The sequence below is a fragment of the Ochotona curzoniae genome, unplaced genomic scaffold, assembly GCF_017591425.1.
Source record: "Ochotona curzoniae isolate NIBS_2020 unplaced genomic scaffold, NIBS_Ocur_1.0 contig_908, whole genome shotgun sequence".
NCBI lineage: Eukaryota > Metazoa > Chordata > Mammalia > Lagomorpha > Ochotonidae > Ochotona > Ochotona curzoniae.
In genome coordinates, this window is record NW_024466607.1 from 22816778 (window position 1) to 22831446 (window position 14669).

Sequence of the window (14669 nt, forward strand, 5' to 3'; positions counted from 1 at the left end):
ATGCACACTCCAAGTGGCTCTGGAGTTTAGCTTGACAGATTTAGCCCCCAGTGCCAGCCTCTGCCAGCTGATGCTGCGGCAAAAGCCCAGCCAACCCTCACCCACTCTAATTTTTGCTTGCACCAGTAGGAACAGGCAGCCCAACCTGGCTTTTCTCTGATCTAGCTCACATGAGGCCCACAGGTGTCATAGCGCTGCCTGGTCTGGTCTGCCCCCATCCCAACTCATGCTCTCCAGTGGGAGTGGTTGTCCAGCAGGGGAGCCCACATTCCCCCTGCCAGCTTTGCCTCCTCCCTCCCTGGTTCTCACGTGTGCTGTTTGGGCATCTGGTATGGCTCACCTCACCTTGGCATTCCTTAATGTGCACTGGTATGTGTTGTAACCGAAGCTGGCCTGACCCACACTCTATCTGGTGCTCGGATTCACTAGCAAGTGATATAACCTGGTTCAGCATGGTCTGCTCTCGACCTATGTCAGATGCATGCCGGTGGGTATCTTTCTCTGGCCTGGTCTGGGTTGCTCGTTATCGCGGTTTTTGCACTCACCTGTAGGGACTGTGTCCTGCCAGAGGAGTTTCCCAGTCTCCTCCATCAGAACCTCTCCCTATGCCAGATCTCGTACATACCAGTGGGTCCCAGGGCCAGCCCTCCTTGCTGGCCTTTAAGCCATTCCAGTTCTTACTGTTGGATGTTTCAGCCTAGCCAAGGTTTGTCCATACCCAAGACACTGCTCACACATGGCTCAGTAGGGGCAGAGACCTAGCCTAGTCTGTCCTATATTTACCCAGGTTCTCCAGAGCAGCAGATGGTTCTGGCGTCTAGCCCAGTTAGGTGCGCCCAGCCCCAATCCACACTTGTGCCAAGGGAGATTGCAGCCATGTCCAGACCAGAACGCTGGGAGGCTATTTTGAATGAATATATTCAGCACTTTGTCCAGACCCACACATCATACACAGGAGACTGACTACCCGTGGAAAATCAGTTCACTACAAGGCAAGGCAGAGGGGTTTTCAACTACTTCTCATTGCACAGTAGCCAAATACATTTCTTTAAAAAAAAAAAAATTTTTTTTAAATCCTACCTCCCTGCCTCGGGGCTGTTCAGAAGGCTCTATTCAAATCTCCCAGTAAGCAGGGGTTATTTCTTGGTCTTGTTCTAGGGAGCCTCTTTACGTAGGGAAATCAATACCTCATTGTCTACAGATCCCCTGGACACCCACAAGCTGGCTATGTGTGTTTATTTCCAATGTGAAGGAAAGCAGGCTTAAAATAAGTAGCTGTAAACATAGCAGAGCATATCACGAACATAAACTCCATTCACCATATCGTGTGGATACCCTTCTGTAGACCTACAGATGCCAACTGTTGTGCTGGGCTTAAAACACCTGTCACAACCACCTTCTCTCTGTGGGAACAATACATAATTTTTCCACCTTCTCCTTTCTCTTGCTCTGTCATCCTACATCTTTCCTGTGGACTTTCCTGAAGACAAGGCCCTCTTAACAGTCCCGAGTCTAGCTGCTACACATTGGCAGCTTGTCAAAATCTAGGCAGGTGTGACCATAGCAAAAATGAACAAAGCACCCCACCTGGGACATAGGAAGTAGTTTCCAAAAAAAAAAAAATACTTTCTGTATAGCTGGCTCAACAGGAGGAGGACAGGACTGGATGTTGGACAAGAGGCACTCCGTAGAGGAGAGTGGCTCCACCCAAAATCCCAAGGAACTGTTCTGTATTTGACTCTGCGTTTTAAGGTAAAGAGTTTTCAGCTACCTGCTGCCTGGAATAATGAGCTTTCCAATCCTGGGCACCAAATTGAAGAAGCTGTAACATAAAACACAGAGAAGACTTTGAGCCTAGAAAGGACATTGTTCAGCCTGGAGTCCCTGAATGGGACCACTAGGGACAGCCGTTGAAACAGGTCTGGTTACCCACATGTGGCCTGTCCTTTGGAGAAGTAGTCTACAAATAGATTTTAGCATAAATATCAAGCCTCTTTATACCTTCACATTTTTCCTGCATCAGCCTCTTTGGGTGTGCTACTTGCATAAGGCATCTTTAAGGTTTTCTTAGCTAATGGTGGTTAGGATGTCTCCCAGGGCTCAGGGGTTTGTCCAGGCTTTGGGTACACTAGTTAGTTAGAACACATCAGTGAGCTCTTCAGTCCGGTGACAATCTGCTATTCTAAAGATAATGTAGCCATTCTGTCCATTAAAAGTCCCATGCTTAGTGCCTACATCCCACTTCCTGTATGCACACAGCTTTGGGATAATGAAAAATGATAGTATGCAGGTGTTACAATGAAGCAGAAGGATCTGCTGTTATTAGATTCTGAGGTCTACATGTCTTCATCTATTCAATCAATATGTTTTTACTTACAGTTTACTAGGTACACATTTGCTAGATACTAGAGCTGTAGAACAGTCTGATCCTTGCCTTTAAGAAGCTTGCATTTTAGATAAAGTGATGCAGTGAGCAGTAAATGCGATGCTTCCTGAAATAAGACGTAGAAATTAAATAAACACATGGACAACATTGAGTGTGCTGTGGAGAAGACACATTTTGATTTTTGTATGTTTAGACTATTTATTTGAAAGGGAGGGAGAGAAGAAGGAAGGAGGAGAGGTGGGAAGGATAGAAAGGAAGAAAATGAGGAATAGAAATAGGAAGATGGAAGAATCACACTCGGGTGCTGGTTGCTTTCCAGGTCTGCACCGGGGTTAAAGTTAAGAAGCTGGAACTCTCTGCTGTTCTCACCCGTAGGTTTCCTTACATCTGCCCATCTTTTACAGCTTTTCCATGTGCATCATTATAGAGTCGGATCAAAAGCAAAGTAGTTAGAACTCAAACTGGTGCTCCGATAATAGATTTGAGCATCACAAATGGTGACTCATTCACCTATACCACATAGCCATCCCGAAGGAGGTTGATCTTACATCATGGACAGAGAAGACATATTAAGTGGGCTAATATTTCACGAGCACTCAAATCTTGAGAGAAAAATGCAAGAAAAACATCAGAAACAAATAAAACTAACATTGACAGCAGAGCAAAATAGCGACTCTAAAGTCACTAGGGCAAGAGAGGCCCGGACTAAGTGTAATTATAAAAGGGAAATGTCATCCAGTCAATGAGAAATGTGATAGGGCAAGAAGAGAGTGAGGCCATAAAGGTGGCAGGGCCCAGATCCTTGTAAGTCATAGACAGCTGTTTGGATTGTTGATCTATTTACAGTAGGAAACCATCAAAATGTTTGGGTAAGAAAATAAAAGGCTCCAGCTGACATTTTATAGTGAGAGTTTAGCCAAGCAGAGAGGACAAACTGAAAGAGAATAAACATGAAAACTGGGAGAAGAGGCCAAATGTTGTTAACACAGGGAAAAACACGTATGATTTGGCTTAGACAGGGATACAGAAGCAGGAACCGAGGCAGAGGCTCAGTCTGCGAGTCAGGAGACAGAGTGATGGGTTGTTGTGTAAGCACCATGGAGGTTTGATATAAACGGAACTCAGTGTGAACTGTAGGCTGAAGTTTAGTCTTGGCTCTTTGAATGCCCTTGGACAAGTCTCTAAACATTCTTAGTGCTGGGTGGAGAATATGGCAGGTTTGAACAACATTTGGTTAAGAGGACATCACCCAGATGGAGGGGTCATGACGAGTTTTCCATCACTGTGATAAATAACCTGCATGAAGCTGGTTGTAAAGAAAGAGGATTGATTTGGGCTCAAAATGTTGGAGGCTCCATAGACTATGAGCGGGCTGTCCCACTGGTCTTGCGTCTGAGGAGAGCAGTGGTCCGCAGCACTCTTAGAGAAAGTCACATTTTGAGACAGAAAACAGGGAGAGAGAGGGAGAAGGAGGAGGAGACAAAAAAGTTTAGGTTGAACTTGGCTTTCATGATGAGCCCTCTTGTGACGATTGCCTTTTGAGGATGTACCTCCAGCCTCATCCTAAACATCGTAATTGGATCCAATCTCCACACCGATTCCATTGTACCACCTGTTACATGGAAGACAACAACACAGTCCTCAGATGCATTTCTGTTGATGTCAAGGGCCCATGTTGATTTTACTAGGCAAGGTTTCTTGCTTGTCAATGAAGCTTAAATACAGGTGGCTGGCAAAGCTTTGTGTTTTATTTCTACCTCCATGCTGACTTTGAGCTTAACTTCTTATGGGCCTTTCCTGGGCAGAAAGACAGATGATTGTCCTTGGCCTGTCCAGACTAACGTTGGAAGAGTTTGTCCCAAAGCTGTCAGTTCAGATGTTCAGTTGGCTAATGGGCAAGAGGATTGTGGGCATCAAGCTGCCACAGACCCATGTTAGAAAAACCCAAGGAGAGCTCCGGGGTGAGGCGAAGGGGATCTGTGGTTTATTTATCATGCGTGTGTGGCTAATTATCAGCTGTATTACCGATGCTAATTTGTACTGGATGCTTGTACGTGTGTTAGACTCTCTCTAGTTTATGAAATTGGGTGTAATATTCCATGTATCACTGATCTCACAGTTTGTCGTCTTGGTTGAATCACCACTGTTTTAAATGTGAGATAAAACCCTGGGTGTATGTGAAGAGAGAAATACTACTGTGATTACTGTTAGCATGATCACAGACAGTCCCTGTGTGGACTCCAGTCAGGCCAGTGGGAGCCCTGTGGCTTCTTCCCAGACAAGCTTTATATTTTAGGAAGAAGAAAAGGAAGCTGGCGTAAAAACACACTCAGGTTGCCCCCTCTCGGCTTAGTACTTAAGTTTAATCATCACTGATAACTTTAGGCCATAAAGGATAAACAAACTGGGGTTTGACCTTTGCAAGGAAGAAAATCACCTATTTTCTGGGCTCCCATTGGCCATGCATATAAATCCCTGACACATCAATGAGATAACAGACTCCTAGCGAGCCATTTAATTGTTATTTTACTGTCACCTCTCATGTCAGGTTGGAAGAAGGGGGAGGCCAGCTGTCTTCTCTGATGAACAACTTAGATCGGTCCTGACCCTTAGGTATTCTTTCCCAGAGCCTAGTTATTGGAGCTAAACTCTAGCTGAGAAGATGAGCCACCTCCATATGTGGGCAGTAGAACTCTGAGCCTTACCAAGGGAGAGCCTGGCTTGCTGACCTGCCTGAATCCTTTCTCTTCCTCCCTGAGCTAAGGCTTCGGTTGTCCACTCATGGCAGGGAGTACCTGCTCCCACTACTTGATGGAGAAAATACAGGGCTACTTTTCCTTCAGTGCTTACTAATGCCAGTGACCACTCTCTGCCCGAATGTGGTATTACGTTCAGTCTGTAAAATGGGCAGAAATCAATGCTAAAATGGTTGTTGGGACCATTAAACAAAAGCGTCAGTGAGAAGTATTGAGCTTGGCAGGGGAATAGCTGTTGGAGGTTGGTCTCATGCCCTGAGGGAGATACTCTGCAGAGGGTAATTCTGTGTCTTGGAGAAGAGCTTTAAACTGAGCCTGCCTGGTTGTGGTATCCAGGTAAGCCCCGACCAGGCAGGGGATGTGTGGTGTCTAGGCACCAAGGTTCTATCATTGCTTCTGCCTCCAAAAGAACACATTGGTATCATGGTACCAAAGTCAGAGCTGACCATGGGAATCCTAGGCGGTTAGATGCCTGGAAGTGTGGGGTCTCCTATCAAAGAACAAATGAAGAAACCAAGAAGTCTTTACAAAGCTTGTTGTAGATAATGGGAGATGCTAAGGGTCCCTCCTCACTCCTCACCTGTAACATCCCTCTCTGCTGGAGTCTCAGTTCTAATCTTCAGTAAAAGCCCAAGAGCTACAAGGCCTCTGATTCTTGCCGCCTCTCTCTCCCATAGCCTCTGGCAGGAACACGCAAACCAGAGCAGCACTTTAGAATTTGCTTCAGCCGTGCTTTCTCTGTCAATCAGCTGCCAGTGCTGGAGACACAAGCATGGTGACATGACACAGTTTCTGTCACCTTCCTTACTTCTGGTGTAATCATCCTAGGAAGACTGCAGTCATTAGCAACTTACTGCTGGCTCCCTGGGGCATGGGACCCTGGGCGCTGAAACCCCAGAGTCAGGTGGAAATAATATAAATGTTGGCAGTGAGAATGCAAGGTGCCAGGCCACCTGGGTTCATGGCTCAGCCTCTGCTCTCCCACTCAGGCAGAGTGAGAAGGCCATTTCGCTTGTGGATGCACAGTCTATTCTGTTTAATAATAGTGCAATGCATATTTACCTCTTTTAGTGAGGAATGATTCATTTTTCTCCTAATACTTTATTAGATTGAACTAAAAAAAGGCATTTATTCATAGAAATGAAAAGTCCAACTTTCCTTTGGCCTCAGGTGTAGCTGAATCTAAGAGCTTCGACCATGTAATCAGGGCTTAGTGGGCCTGTCTTTGACTTTTGAACTTTGTACCTGCACAGGAATTCTTTCCCTCCCTCTCGCTCTCTTCCTCATGGAATAGATGATGTCAAGGAGAAAGTCTGAAAACCAGAAGAATCTCCTGAGGTGTAGAGTTAGGTGAGGGTGCTGGAGGAAGAAGATGGGGCTGAATGCTGGATGACAACCGCCAAGGTGAAGTTTAAAGGAGTGATTTTTGACCTCTGTTCTCTGAACAGCTATAAAAGAGCCCCCCGCCCCCCAGGATTTGTTGCCCCCACTGCAGTTTCCTCTGCTCTATCTGAAACCTTTAGAATGCCAGGAAAGGTCTGGCTCTGAGATTCTGCAGCAAATTCCCATGCAATCCTGTGCATACCCTAATTTAGGATAGTGTCGGGTATAGCAGCCTCCCATTCTGCACAATTAAGCAATGAAATGTGACTGGAAGTTACACATTGAAGCTGAAATAGGGAATACGAAATATGTAGGGTGGATACTCAAGAGGGGTTTTAGAACATGAACTTGGGAAGGGCAGCTGTTGGATGCAACCCCGCTCCAACCTTCTTGAGGAACACACAGAGACAACCTTGACTTGCGTGTGAATTTGGTTGTAGGCCTGGAGCCTGGCTGAAATCCTACTAGGAGCCAAACTCCTCCTTTTCACATAACAGCATAGAAAGCATGGCAGTTTTTGGAAGAGGCTGCCTCCAGCTGGCCTTTGCCTTGGTGATTTGTCTAGAGGAAGGGACCTTGTGCATATTGGATCTCCAGGGCGTTCTGGCCAGCTTGTTTCCTCCACCACGGCATTCTTGGAAAGGGAAAGTGGGATGTTTCTAATTCACAAGCTTCTCCTTTGTGTCATACCAGATCCAAACAGGATCTCAGCAGCCTACGGAGAGATGGCCGATTCGCCGTTCTTGCTCTGCCCCTTACAAGTTAACTGACTTTCAGTTATTTAACATCTATGAGCCTTAGTTTTCTCATAGTGATAACTAAGAGGTTATGGGCGAGAATAAGGAGACAGACTGCATGGGAGGCACTTAGCATAGTGTCAGGCACTGAATAAATGCTCAGTGTATACCAGCCAACGTAAGTTGGTGGTTCTCATTAATACTTGATCTGTTATAGTCTCAGCGAGGAGAAATCTGATTTTAACAGAAAGAAGCTATCATCCTCTTCCATGTTTCACAAGATAACATTGGGTCAATAGAGCCTTGGGGAAAGATTCGGCTTCTATTTGTTTTTCTGCTGTCCTTAATTATTCCAAATTAATTCTATATAATTATGTAGAGATAATAATGGATATTTTATTCATTTGCATTGCAGCAACTACATAACTTGGTAGTTAATGCTGTGATTCTGGTGCAAGACAGACTTGGGTATAAGCTGACTCTGTATCATATCAGTGGCGTGATCCAACGTACAAGCGATGGAACCCCTCATACCACAGTTTCCTAGTCTTAGAAAATAAGGTTCCTTGCACTGGTTGCTGTAATCAGTAAGTGATGCTTGAAGAAGCAGCACATGGTATAGTGTCTGTTCCATGGGCAGAGCTCTACCTTACCACCACCTCTTCCTCATTCTCCCCCTGGATCGCTGGATGTATGTGCATGTGTGTCCTTCTCATGGAATGACAGTGATGTTGGGTTGGTTATTTTCCTGTTTCGTATGGTTATGCTTAGACAGACCAGCTCTACATGATTCCTTATCTGGAATCTAAGCAGTTAACTCACAGACACTGAAAATACAATGGTGGTTTCCAGAGACTGATGAGTATAGCAGAAGTATGGTTGTGGGAAGGTTGACTAACAGGTACTGAATTGTATTTAGGCAATAATAATAAGTTCTGTTCTATTGATGGTGTTTAGAAAATGATACTGCACCCAGTTTTGTTTATTTGAAAGGTGAAATTACAGAGAGGGAAGGACACACACACACACACACACACACACACACACACACACACACACAGAATTTTCCATCCACTGGTTCACCCCCATAATAGTCTATAGCTTCTTCCAGGTCTCCCACCTGGGTGTCGGGGTACAGGTACTTGGGCCACTTTCCACTGCTTTTTCAGACGTATTAGCCTGAGGCTGGATCAGAAGTGGAGCACCTGGGACTTGAACTGACAAGCATGTGGGATGCTGGCATTGCAGTCAGAGGCTTAACGTGCTTTATCATAATGTTGGCCCCGTCTTACATATTTCTTTAAGCAAAGTAGAAGGAAAGATTCTAATGTTTTTATCATAAAAACGTGACATGTGTGGGGTGATAGATAGGCGTACTCTGGCTGGACATTGCACAGGTGGACATGTGTAGAATCGTCCCATGGTTCCCCCTATGTATGTGCAGTTACTAACGGGTCTGTTAACAAGAGAAAGACAAGTGACTGGGACATACATTTTTAAAAGTTGTCTCCATCGAGGTGGCTTGAACCAACCTGAAAAAAGACAGCAAGCTGGAAGAATGAAAAGGAAGGGACTCCAGTGAGGTGATCAAGTTGAGATGGCAGATGTTCTGGTATCCTCAGAGTTCGGGATGTTATTACCAAACCCTCTTTGTTGGGATTATTTCTTTTTTTTTTTAAGATTTATTTATTTTATTGGAAAGTCAGATATACAGAGAGGAGAAGAGACAGAGAGAAGAAGATCTTCTGTCTGATGATTCACTCCCCAAGTGAGCCTGACAGCCGATGCTGTGCCGATCTGACGCCAGGATCCAGGAAACTCTTCCAGGTCTCCCACACGGGTGCAGGGTCCCAATGCCTTGGGTCGTCCTCGACTGCTTTCCCAGGCCACAAGCAGGGAGCTGGATGGGAAGTGGAGCTGCTGGGATTAGAACCACTAGGCCACACCGCCGGGCCTTGTTGGGTTTATTTGTATCCCTTCCTTCTCTGCTTCCATTTCATCAACCTTATCTTAACCTCCCCTTCCCTCTCTTTTCTTCCCCTTCCCTCGGCTCCCTTTCCCAACTGTCCTCTCTCTTCCCTCCCCTATATCTTTCCATACATGTGGATATGGATATGTATGTATATGTGCGTATAGATAGAGATATATAGAAATGTTTCCACTACTGTTGGGCTATTCTTTTTTCTTTTCCATGACAGATACTAGCAAGACACAAAAGTGCCCATTTGTTTCTTCCTGCTTATTCATTCCTGCAACAAAGTAGCAGGAGAGTGGGGAAGGCGCTATCAAAGGCATTTCTCTTCAAAGGGAAAACTCCTCTATGTTCACTATTACTGTTGGAAGTTGCTTCTGCTGCTTTGACAGCGTAATCATTTTTCTCTCCTTGATTTTTGCCTGTTTCCCCGAGGCACCTGAACCTGAGATAGTTTTCCTCTCATTCAACACATGCCTGTTGCCTAGGAAGCTGCAGAGGAGGCCCAGCATGGCTGTAGGGCATGGGCAGAAGGCCACACACAGCTGGGTCTGTGTGGCCCTGGGGGAACCGGGCTGCTGGGCTAGGGAGGCTTGGACCAAACATCCAACCCCCATCAGACTGGGAGGGGAGCAGCTCCTCCCTGCACTTCTCCTTCAGTCCTGGCAGGGCAGGATGGTGTCTGGTGCTAAGGCATTTTAACACCTCTCTAACAATGCTTAATGTCCCTTTATAATAACGTGAAAAGGCAGCCTCCATGCAGGGCTTTCACCCTGCAAGGCGGCCTAACTGGAATTTAATAATTTTTTTTTCCTTTCATGGACTTCTTACTGTTAGCTTCTGTTTCAAGCAAGGGACAATGGTTTTTTATTTGCTGTGATAATTTCAAGTTTTCTTTTCTTTGAGTAACAATTGAGAAGACATACTAACTGCTAGTCATTATGTTGATGGTGCCCCAAATGCTGATGACTAAGAAGGACTGAAGCTTAAGAAAATGCTCTTGATGCAAGAACACATTTTTCCTCTTGTTTTGTTCATTTCCAAAGCAGGCTCTACTGAAGGCCGTCAGCTAGACGCGTTGTTTTGTGATTCTCTATGTTTACACAAAGACAGGCTCTCCAGGGAGACAGCGACGCCACGAGGAAACACTGTGTTGGAACTTGTGTAGTTGTGAGTAGAAAGAGCCTTCCAGACTCCCTCCCCAGCAGGAGTCTGGGCAGCAGAAAGTGGTGGCCTTACAGTGTGGCCAACTTGGGTTTGCATCTCAGCCAACAAAGGTGACATCAAGGATTCTGGGATTCCCAACCAGCTAGGTTAAGTCTCCAGAACTCAATAATAATGAGCAAGTTGTGTATCCTTTGCTCTATAACTTTCCATCTGTGAAATGGGATCATAATAGAGAACTGTGAGGAATATCAAACAGTAACACAGAGAACCTAGAAAAATGATGCAGGTCAATGTCACGGTGAATGTCCAACAAATATTAGGTGCCATTATTGTTATCGTCGTCATTGTCACCTTGGGGGACATTCTCTTGAGCTTCATTATCCTTATTTATAAAGTTAGGCTAGCACCATCTATTTCCAATGCACATTGTGTGTGTGTGTAGTTAATGTTTGATAAATACTAGTTCCTTTTCCCTGAAGATACGAGACTTCTCATTGATATGAATATAAAAATCTATGAGTTGGTGCATTTTAGAACTTAACTTTGAATGGAAGCACTGCCACCATGGGGGTTTTGAGTGCGGATAACTTTATATGTATGATATTGGGATTCTTGCGTCCATAGCTCTGGGAGACAGGTGTGAATATTATTTGTTCACAATGGCTCCTGTGCCTGGTGCTACAATTTTGTTTTGTTGTGCTTTGTTTTTGACCGGTCAAGCTCAGCTTCACTACTTCACCTGTCAAAATCCTTTGAATTAGCCATATTCTAGCTACAGCAAGGTTGAAGGTCTAGCTCCTCAATATGGAAACACGGGGGTCTACGGCAGTGGGGAACAATTTTAAGGCCATGCTCCTTACCTTGGTTGAAGTGAGCACTGTCTTGTTCTGTTGGTTGTGAGCTATAGCTGCCCCACTTTGCTTTTGTACATCGACTATCCATCTAACCTGATCACTTAATTAGCTCAGACAAGAAGCCTTCTGTGGTGTTAAATAACTCTACAGACCTACTGGAGATGCGTGGGTAAGCTGATTGTACTTAACTTGTAGTTCACTACCACTGGATCAGGATAATTCAAATGCAGGACTTGAAAAATAAGCCGGATTGTGAGTCAAGAACAAACTTGTTTATTTAAGAAAATAAATCAATAATTCCCATGAGGCCAGTGGTCTTCCAAGCATGGGCGCTTCACACAGTCATCCCAGTCCCATTCCAGGGACTCGTCAGTGGTGCCAGAGAATCTGGCAGGGTGCCTTTCAGTCAGTACTAATGAGCCCCCTCCATTCCTTTCAGGGAGGCTAATGTCTGAGAATTACCACTAATATTGTCTCTCAAGATATTGGACTAGTTGTTGTGGGTCTAGTTTTTTGGAGAAGAAAAAGATGAAAACTACAAGCAGGCCAGAAAAGATGAGAAATGTGGGGAAATGAGTCCTGACCAGCCAGAATGGGAGATCTGGTGACTGTGGCCCAGCAACTCAGGGCTCTGACACCCTCACAGGATCGACATGGCATAGTGGCATATTTGCCCCCAAGCAAGTCCAGCTAAATGCTGCTGCACTCCCAGAAAGTGGGACAGTGGGACATTTCTGCAGTGAAATAAAAAGCCCAAGAAAACCCTATGACTCTTGGAGGTCTCCCCAGGCATCAGTACACAGGGTGTGCTTGGCAAAGGCTCACTGAATTGACCAGCACTGGGCCTTATTGGGCAAGACTGAGATTGTCCAGCTAGCTAGGTGCTAAGAGAGTTGATGTTTTGATTGGACTTCATCTTTAGGAAAATCTAGAGTTAGCACTAAAGGCATCTACACTTCCTGCACCTTCCGCCTTCTGAGAATCACCCTGACTTAGGAATGAGCGGGCTTTCATGTGTGGATTTGCACTATTAGTATGGGACCTCTGTTAGGTCACAGACCCTCCAGGTTCAGTTTCCTCATCTATGGGAAGATAATTATGTCTTACAGGTATCCACATCAGTGCCAGCCCCTCGTACCAACATTGCGTGGCATACAGTAGTTGTTGTATAAGTGTTTAAATAAAAGCAAAAGGAGTAAAGACAAGAAGGCAGGTGGGTTGAGTTTTGTGAGGCTTGTTGGATATGATGGTTTGGGATTCCCCAGAATAATAGATGGCCTGTTAGTAGGATATATGATGATGATAAAAAAGAGGATATAAGGTGATGAAGAAACTGAAAGGATTTTAAAAAGATTGTAAATGTTTAGAATGAGCCTCTGTTCTTGTTGAAATAAGGACTGCTGTTTCCATTCTCCTTCCCCTTTGCAAGCTGTGATTATTTGGTCTATTCAGGTTGTTCCAACCAATGCCACAAACTGGGCAGCTTATAAATCACAGGAATTTGTTTCTCAGTGTTCTAGAGACTAAGAAGTTCAAGATCAAGGTGCTGGTGAGGTCTTATTTCCTGGTCCATCGATGTTACCCCCTCACTGTGTCCTCATGTAGAATGGACCAGCTACTTTTAAGAACTTCTGTTCCCAGGGTCCAGTTACCTGCAAAGACCTTACTCCTCATATTACTATCATACCAGCGATTCAGTTTCAATATAAAACTTTAAGGGACACGGGCTTTCAGACCACAACAATTAATCTACTTGACACATTAGAATCCAGCTCACTTGTGACCACCAAGGCCTAGAGTTGGGTGCATAGTAGGTCATCATGATATATTTGGAACTGCAGTGAACTTTATGGATATGGCTATGATCGAGGGGATTTGATGGTTGTTGTCCTAAGTAAGAAGGCCCATTTTAATCCCTATAACTGTGTCATTGCATGCTAATTATTTTGCCTTGTTTGATTTCTAGAGTAGGTAATTACCAATGCTTTGTGTTCAGATAAAAGCAAGCATTTTGAGGGGACAGTCTTCCTCTGTCATATACTTGTGTTACACAATTGCCAACAGTTGCCTTGATTGGCAGGAGCAAAGGGATGCTCTCAACTTGAGGACATTAGCATCTTTCCCACCATACGTTAGGCATCACTTCTGCTTTCCCTTTGGACATCAGATGAAATTGCCAACTCAACAGACAGTTCAGGGAAGAGCTTGGCCTGGTTCCAGAGCATGCCAGGAAGCTCCAGGAGCCAGGAAAGAGTTGGGGAATGGAGCCTCTGGAGGGATAACAGGCTTGCTGGATTCTGGAATATTGGTCTTCCATAAGCTTTTGTTGTTGTTGTTGGCCACCAGGTTTGTGGTCACATTATAGAACCTCCTGTACCATGTGGTGGTGGCAATGTTGGAGTCATGGAGTAGCCTGGGGAGGTTCTCAGAGAAGTGTTTTCTGTGTGTGTATGAAAAAGAAAAATCCTGTTTTTCTTTTGTCTTGTTTTTGTAACATTGCTACAGATAAGCTTTATTTTCTATATAACTCTAATCCAGCCTTCTTAGTAACATGAGAGAAAGAACCCACTCCTTCCATCCTTCCTTAAAGAAATTGATACTTTGGGCAAGGGATATACTTGCTATACCAATCCTAGAGCTTTGCTGTTCCTTTTCATTTTATTCCTACCTCTCCAGGCCACCCAGGCCAAGGTGACCGATCACTATATGACATGTGCTTGCCTTCTGAACCTAATTTTGCCACCTTAAGCTCTTTTATCTTTGCCTCCCTGCACCACAGGAAGACACAGAATATAACTGAAGAAAGGGTGTGCATTTCATGTTATCTGATTTTACCTACCAAAATGGAAAGTCACTAAGTCAGAGTTCAGCCTTAACAAACATTTGGTATACAGGAAGCACACCAGTCCAAGAGACCTACTTCTTCAGTTCTGCCTCTCTGAGGTCTCCACATGATAATTTTAATTTTACCAACACATGATAAATATGTTAGCTGCAATTTTATTTCAGTTCAGGCCAAAATCCAATTTAGACAAAGTTCTATTCTAACAATACAGCCAAGGAAGAGTGGAACAGTTGTCTGTGTAGTTAAGAATGTAGCCATCTTTCACCGTAATCACAATCACCTGTGCTAGTGTGCTAAAATGCTTCATGAAAGGTTGCTCAATGGTTAGACATCTCGGAGTCTGCAGGGCTTTCTGACACCTCAGTGTCCTAGAGAATGAGGCCCGTTTCCTCATGCTGGGGAACTCCTTAAGCTTACATTCATGCCTGGAAATGACAGAAAACAAACAGATGCTTAGTTAGAACCGATAGCATTTTTTTGTCTTGGTGATAAGCAAAATGAAACTCTGTTTACTACTAACATATGAGATTGCAGTTAATGTGGAGTAGAAGCCAGTGCCTCTACTGCAT

At 44.6% G+C, this 14669-nt stretch overlaps 1 protein-coding gene across 1 annotated transcript in view; it reads right to left on the bottom strand.

The window, feature by feature from the left end:
- Positions 1–14241: 14241 nt before the first annotated feature.
- FHIT (fragile histidine triad diadenosine triphosphatase) overlaps positions 14242–14669 on the bottom strand; it is a 1216856-nt gene continuing 1216428 nt past the window's right edge. Inside the window, exon 9 of the mRNA XM_040994745.1 lies at positions 14242–14525. The gene's annotated coding sequence lies outside the window, so the exon portion shown is untranslated. The remainder of the gene's footprint in view (positions 14526–14669) is intronic.